The sequence below is a fragment of the Calidris pugnax genome, unplaced genomic scaffold (assembly GCF_001431845.1).
Source record: "Calidris pugnax isolate Ruff unplaced genomic scaffold, ASM143184v1 scaffold28, whole genome shotgun sequence".
In the NCBI taxonomy this organism is placed as follows: domain Eukaryota; kingdom Metazoa; phylum Chordata; class Aves; order Charadriiformes; family Scolopacidae; genus Calidris; species Calidris pugnax.
Genome location: NW_015090842.1, coordinates 5,029,431 through 5,036,068, shown reverse-complemented (window position 1 = coordinate 5,036,068; position 6,638 = coordinate 5,029,431). Strand labels below are relative to the sequence as shown.

The window sequence follows — 6,638 nt, the reverse complement described above, 5'->3', positions numbered from 1 at the left end:
ATAGGATGCCACTCTGCTCGCCATTATTAATTCCAACTGCAGGTGTGAAAATTAATTTCATGGGTATTTTTATCATTTCCTTTTAGTGAAGGATTAGAGTTTCCGAGTGACCCACACTCCGGATGGAGACAAACCTGAACCGGGTCTGGCCAGCGCTCCCGTGGCAGTGACCTAATCCCCATGGAGCAGGAGGAAAAAAAATGGGGTATAAGACTTTCCATCCTTTCCTTGGTGAAGACAATTAATGACACTGAAAGATATCAGATGTCATCATGATATACACTTCTTTGCACCAAGACTCCATAAAGCAATCCAGTAAATTGCAGGTTGTTTTCATTTCTGTGGTGGAATAACACAATTGCCAATAGCGGGAGAAAAAAAAAAAAAAAGAAAAAAAAAGAAGTTAAATATATCAAACCAAATCAAATGTAGCTGATTGGAAAGCTACAGTTTCCATTTGCTGGCACTGGTGCTGTTTTCACATAGATTTTTCTGACAGATGCTGCTGTATCTCCAGAGTCAAGAAGACAGCTCCAGCAGCCAAGCTCCTGCCACAGAAAGCAAACCTGGCGTCGATCACCACAGGTAGAGTTGGGCAGTTGGATTTGGGGAACGGGAGGGGAAAGGCTGGGAAGGGATGTAGCTCACTTTGGCTGGATCCATTATGGAGGGGCAGGCTGGGAAGGGGGGAACACCCCCATTCCCCCCCATTTCTGCCCATGATTAAGCCTCAACTTTAACCGGTGAAGGTGTTGGCTCCAAACCTGTCCCGTATTCATTGACACCTCCTCCTGCCAGAGCTCGATGAGTAACGCTCAGAAGATAAGCAGGTTAGGCCAGATTCAGGCAGATAATTAAAGGTTGGAGGTAATGCAAGATCCTTACGTGCTCCCATACGTACAGCTCATCTGGGGTTTTGATTTATAACACGTTGTGCTCACAAACCACCCTTTCATCCTACAGCTCTCATCACGTCTGAGGCATCCCTGCCGTGTGGGCAAGCGCTCCACCTCCTCCAGAGATGGACAGGCAGAGGAGCAGAGGTCCTCTCCAGCTCCCTTCTCATCTGTGCTGCAGTCATCAGCCCCCACAACTACCTTTAGTGTAAGTGTCTCTCCTTCCTGCTGCCCTGCAGAGCCTTTTCCACCTCATCTCCCTCCCCTGGCACCTCCCGCAGTGCAGGGCATGGGGAGAAGCTGGAATGGGCTTCCCTTTGCAGCCACCCTCCCCGCAGAGAGAGCTGTGAGAGCCAGGGAGGGCTCCACGCCAGCCCTCCTTCCCTTGTAAATGAACCTTTTTAGGTCATCTAAGCCAAGAACCTTGTGTTGCTGAAGCCCCCCATCAGTTATTTTCCGCGGTTATCGCGTTTGACTGTTTACACAGAATAAACCCCGGAGCATGGCGCGCAGCCCAGCGCACCCAGCCCACTTTATCACCAAAAAATTAATGTCTGTGCCACCTCTCGTTTCTAGACGTTAAATCACAGATTTGTTTAAAATGCACTGAAGTTTATAGCTTTTCTTAAAGACCGTCCCAGCTTTCACGGTTACACATCAAAACACCACGTCCGAATCCTGCCCTCCTCACCGCTCCCTGACGGGTGACTTTTAAGAAAGAGTGTATAAAAAATCACTTATTTTTTCATGCTGCCACCGCAACTGTTCCTTGCCGTTGAAGCAACTTAATGCAGAGCAGACGGGAGAAAAGCAGCAGTGATTTTTCTGAGCTAAAACAGGCACAAACGCAGTGTGCATATCGCAGGGCACTGTCAGGACAGCTCAGGTACTTAACATCAGGGTAATTGCTTTATTCTCTTGCCTTAACTAACATCAGTTTTCTGCCTCTGTAGAGTTTTCAGGTGAATTTGTGCACGAGTTTTTACCAGGTTCTCTATTTACCCGCTTCAGCTAATTTCAGAGCAAATGCCACATTATATAACTGAGCGTGATCACCCGGGTTATAAATGATAAATTCCACCGTAAAGCTTGATAAAAATCTTTATTGCAATTTCAGTTTTTATTTCTTTTAGATAAATAGATATTTTTTTTTTAGCATCAACGCGTCTTCATTGATTTTTACATTTGGGCAAAGCCATTCATGAAAATTAGTAACCTAGGACATGCATGATGAAGCAAGCACTGTACAAATCTGGTGACACCAACCTTTAGCCACCTCGTAGCGTCACCTGCAGCTTTGCAGTTGCAGCTCCGTGCCGTCTTCCCTTCAGACAGAGAAATTCTCCCCAGATCGTAGGAAGTCATTTGGAACATTTCTAGCATTTTTACACGTCGGAAGCAAGCAGTGAAAATATTCTGACTGCTAAAAAGCCAGCCCTTCCTCCCGACTCAGGGTGCCCAGAGCCGACTCGGGCACTCAGGTGAGGCTGCCTCTCCCGTACGGTCACTCTCAGGCACTTCCAGGGGAATAAAATCAAAGCAGCTCATAATACCTCCCAATTCCCAGAGCTAAAACACAACCCCCTCGGATGCTACACAAAAGCAACCAAGATGTGTGTTTAATCCTGCCTCTTCAAACTACTTTTTTTCTAATTTAGCAATAGAAACTTAACACACAAATGAATAGAAGTCGTATATTTAGGGTCTGTGCAGACTGCCCAAACAGGAGACTGTATAGGGAAAGAAAACACTTTTTTTTTCTCTCCTTTTACCCAGTTTTGAGAGGCGGCAGCTCTGGTGGATTTGGTAACACTAATGCAAAACGGGAAAGTGAAGAGAGAGGAGAAGCAAGTTTCATTAACAGAGAGAGTTCTACATAAAATGTACCGGAGCTGATGGAGGAAAAGGAAGAGACAGCCAAGATGTTCAGCTGCAAGTGGAGTCCAATTTGATGCTCAGCGTGAGTTTAAAGGGAAGATTTTCTCAGCCTTAAAATAAAAGAGCAGTATCAGCCGCGTATGGGGCAGAAAACTGTCGTCACAGAAATGGATTGTACCAGGCTCGGGAAAACCGAGAGTGGCAAAAGCAGCTCATTTTGCTGCGTTACATTTATAGATGTGCTCATCTGAATGCTCCCAGGAGGGACTTGCTTTATGCATCCAGACAAAATACACAGGCGTCCTAGCACGCGGCGTCACGGCGACCAAACCCCAGCGTAAAGGCCATCCACCACAGGTTACCCGGGAATTTTGCCTTTGGATTTTGGGGAGCAGGCCTGGTTTCCTGCCAGCAGATCCACTGACCTCTCTCATTTCTTGCAGCGCATAAACACATTGCTAACAGCAAGGACCTGGTCCTGCTCTCGCTGAAATCAATGCAATTTTGTCATCGGTTTCGGTGGGACCCAGGATTCGGTCCTGCAGTCCTTGAGGTCAGTAGGGATGGGGTTTTCCTCCGCACAAGGAAAGTTGCCTGAATGCTGCAAAGTAGGTGTAAATTACATTGATCATCTGGATTTAAAGCCGTAAATTATATTGATGATTTGGATATAAAGCCAAGCATAAAAACAGGATTAAGGGGAAGGGAAAAGGGAATGTTTGAGCAGCGTATGGCCGTGGTGTGTGCCGGGCCAGCAGGAACTCTGCCGGAGCAAGGGCTGCAGTGGCACAGCCTCCCGTCAGCCAACTCCATCTGGGGGGACCAGAGAGAAGAAATTCACCGTGGAGATCCCTTTTCATCTGCTCCTTCTAAAGTAAACCTTTGAGTCACTCATTCTTTATTAAAAATAAACAGAACATTGACAGAAGAAATTATTGTCACATCTACACACACATAGTAATTGATTCCCCTCCTTTGCCTCGGCTTCTTTCCCCTCTTCCCCGACACAGGGTTGTTCTGTGTTTCTGTAACACTGCTGGCAAATCAGAATTTATTGTGCATATGTTTGTGTTCCACTTAATAAAAAATATACCTATATTTTCAGATAAACTTTGTTAGTAATTCATGAGGTAAGTGACTATTTATGCTAATAAGGGAGAAATATATTCTCAAGCATAATGCATTACATAAATTTGAATGCAAAATGTTCAATTATGAAGTAAATACAGGTAATGCAAATAGTAAATTACATCCAATAAAAATATATAAAGAATGTGTCTTCAAAGAGAGAGAGGCTTTTATTTGCGTCTGTGAGTTGTTTAAAGAGAAAAGAATTAATAAATACCGAATTACTCTGATGATGATTTAGCTCATAATTCACCAATCCATAACGACTCCCAGTAATCAGGCTGTTGTTTCATACCCTCCGATATAAGGCAGGACTGTTTCCTCAGCAATTTTATCCCTACCAGATTATCTCGTCTGATTCTATTAATTCTCTCCCATAAATCTGCTAACAGTGATATGTGATTTACTTACCCTGTTAACTGATCTGAAGACTGTTAAAAGGATTTATCTAGCACTGCACCTAGGAGCAGTTTATGCCTTATCACTCTGTTACTCCGCAGAAGTCTTTCTGAAATCAATTTGGCCGGTTTCGTAGTTAAATCCAGCGGACGCTGTTTAGTTCTGCACCATAAAATAAGACACTGGATAAACAAAAGGAGCAGTAACTGTACTTAATGTGTTGGTCTTGATATGTGTTTAAGTTATAACAAATTACACTCGGAGTCCATATAACTCATAACCTGCGCGGTCGCTTCTGCTAAATCTTCTGTGTTAGAGAGAGACACACACACACACACACACACTTTTCAGCCATGGAGGGTCATACACACACACTTTTCAGCCATGGAAGGTCACACACACACACTTTTCAGCCATGGAAGGTCTCTTATACACTGCTGATGTGCTCGTCCCAACGTAGGGCGATCCGAGTGTACCCGGAGTTAATCTTTCATATGTGTCCCCCCCCTGTGGGATTTGTCAGGAAAAAAAAAAACCAACAACAAAACCCTCTCCCACAATAAATATCCATTAGTTGGAAGGCTTAAGGAAGCAGGTCAGCAGCAAACTGGGAGCGAGCAGGGCTCCACGTTACGTGGTGGAAGGGAGATGTTTAAAAACCAAGCCGGAGGCTCCGCGAGGGATGCTGGAGTTTTCCCTCTGCCTGGTGCAGGGCAGGATGGTTAGAGACAGCGCTGGGAAAAGGGAGCAGGCTGGGGGGAATTGGCCTGGGAGAACTGTGGAAAAACTGCAGGCTGAATAGCTCTAATTGAAATGAAAGTGTGCGATTGTTATGGAAGAAACACTGTTAATAGAGGACTGTAAATGTTTAGACACCCATTGTGAATAGCCAAATAATAAAGAAAAATACTACTAAAATGGCAATTATATAGCACGGGGAGGAGAATGTTGCTCCTGAAGGTTATCCAAAAATTGCTAATAATCTTTTTTTTTTCCTCTACTGCGCTGAACAGTAGAGAAATTTTGGTGCAGCAGATCTGTGCAACAATCACACAAGAACAATATTGTACAACTAATAATTTTACTCGCCGTTCTGGTAGGTCAGAGCTTCCATTTAATTTGCAGCACTTGCTTACATTGGTACCAATTAGGAGCTGGCCCCCATTAGCTCACACAATTTCATACTCTTTGTCTGAGAGTTCAGAGTTTACTCAGGAAATTTACTCCTTTGCAAATGTAGCACTTTGAATCCTCATGTCCAAACAAACTGCTTTATGGGGCTGGAGCCACATTTCCACAGCCATCTATCAAACGGGCAAGTGAAATACTGCAATTGTACATTCTGAGAAGCAATAACCTTTTCATTTAAAAATATTAGCGCGCGTTTTATGTCTCTCATAGGTGAGCATGTTAAGTGATATACAGTCCCACATTCATCTTGCTCAGGGGGAAAAAAAAAAAAAACACCAAAACACACAGATAGAGGGAATTGGACTGTCCAGGGGGGATTTATGCTGCGAGCCTGGAAGTTTTGTTGATTCCAATGACGTGAAGGAATAGGAAAGCCAGCCCGAGGAGTTAAGTTGTATTAACTTTGTCATGAATGGCAGTCAGTAAGATAAGGCTAGCAGATGTCCACGGCTCCGCGTGCGCGGGTGTGTTTTCGGAACCGTGCAGAACTCTATTTTAATTTAGTTAGCCGTGCCGGCAGCATTTTTTAGCTTTACCCAGCTGCCTCTCCGATCACTTCTCGATGTAGTTATCTTCCTAAATTTGCAGCGTGCCCTACCTTTTTTAGCTGCCAGGAACAGTACATGCTGTATGACTTTCAGATGTGAGTGCTGGCACTCACGCTGATAATGGCATAGTCAGGAGATGTTATCCGTTCCTAAAATCCACTAGCCAAGTACTATTTCCTCAGCAGAGATTCTTTGGCTATTGCAAATGATGGTTTTCACAGTGGGTGAAAAATTACCCAGCGACTTGCCCGCACCTACCGAGTAATACCCCGGGCAGAGTTATAAATAGCAAACTCCCAGCAAGGGGAAGGGACCGGGCAAGGGGAGAAGGAAGGATTTGAAGTACAATGTTCAAGAAGCTGGTTTAATATATGACCAAGTGTCAGAAGTCAGGTTTCTGAGAATTACTTTTCAGATAAACAACTTTATAGCGCGCTGCACTTAATCTTACTTACTCGAGACATCTCATTTATCACCGAATTACAAGTAACTTTTAATTCTATCGATATTCCCATAAAGCCCGGGTGGGAAAATCGAGCCTGGCAGCCCCGGAGGCTGCGGGTTTCCCCGGTTCCCCGCGGTTGAGGGGGGGGGACGG

General features: G+C 44.6%; 1 long non-coding RNA gene across 1 annotated transcript; it reads left to right on the top strand.

Annotated features, from left to right (window-relative positions):
- Positions 1 to 494: 494 nt before the first annotated feature.
- On the top strand, positions 495 to 3,120 carry LOC106888102. The gene is made up of 3 exons (XR_001412039.1): positions 495 to 585; positions 964 to 1,104; positions 2,673 to 3,120. It is a non-coding gene; the product is annotated as an uncharacterized LOC106888102 (long non-coding RNA).
- Positions 3,121 to 6,638: the final 3,518 nt, after the last annotated feature.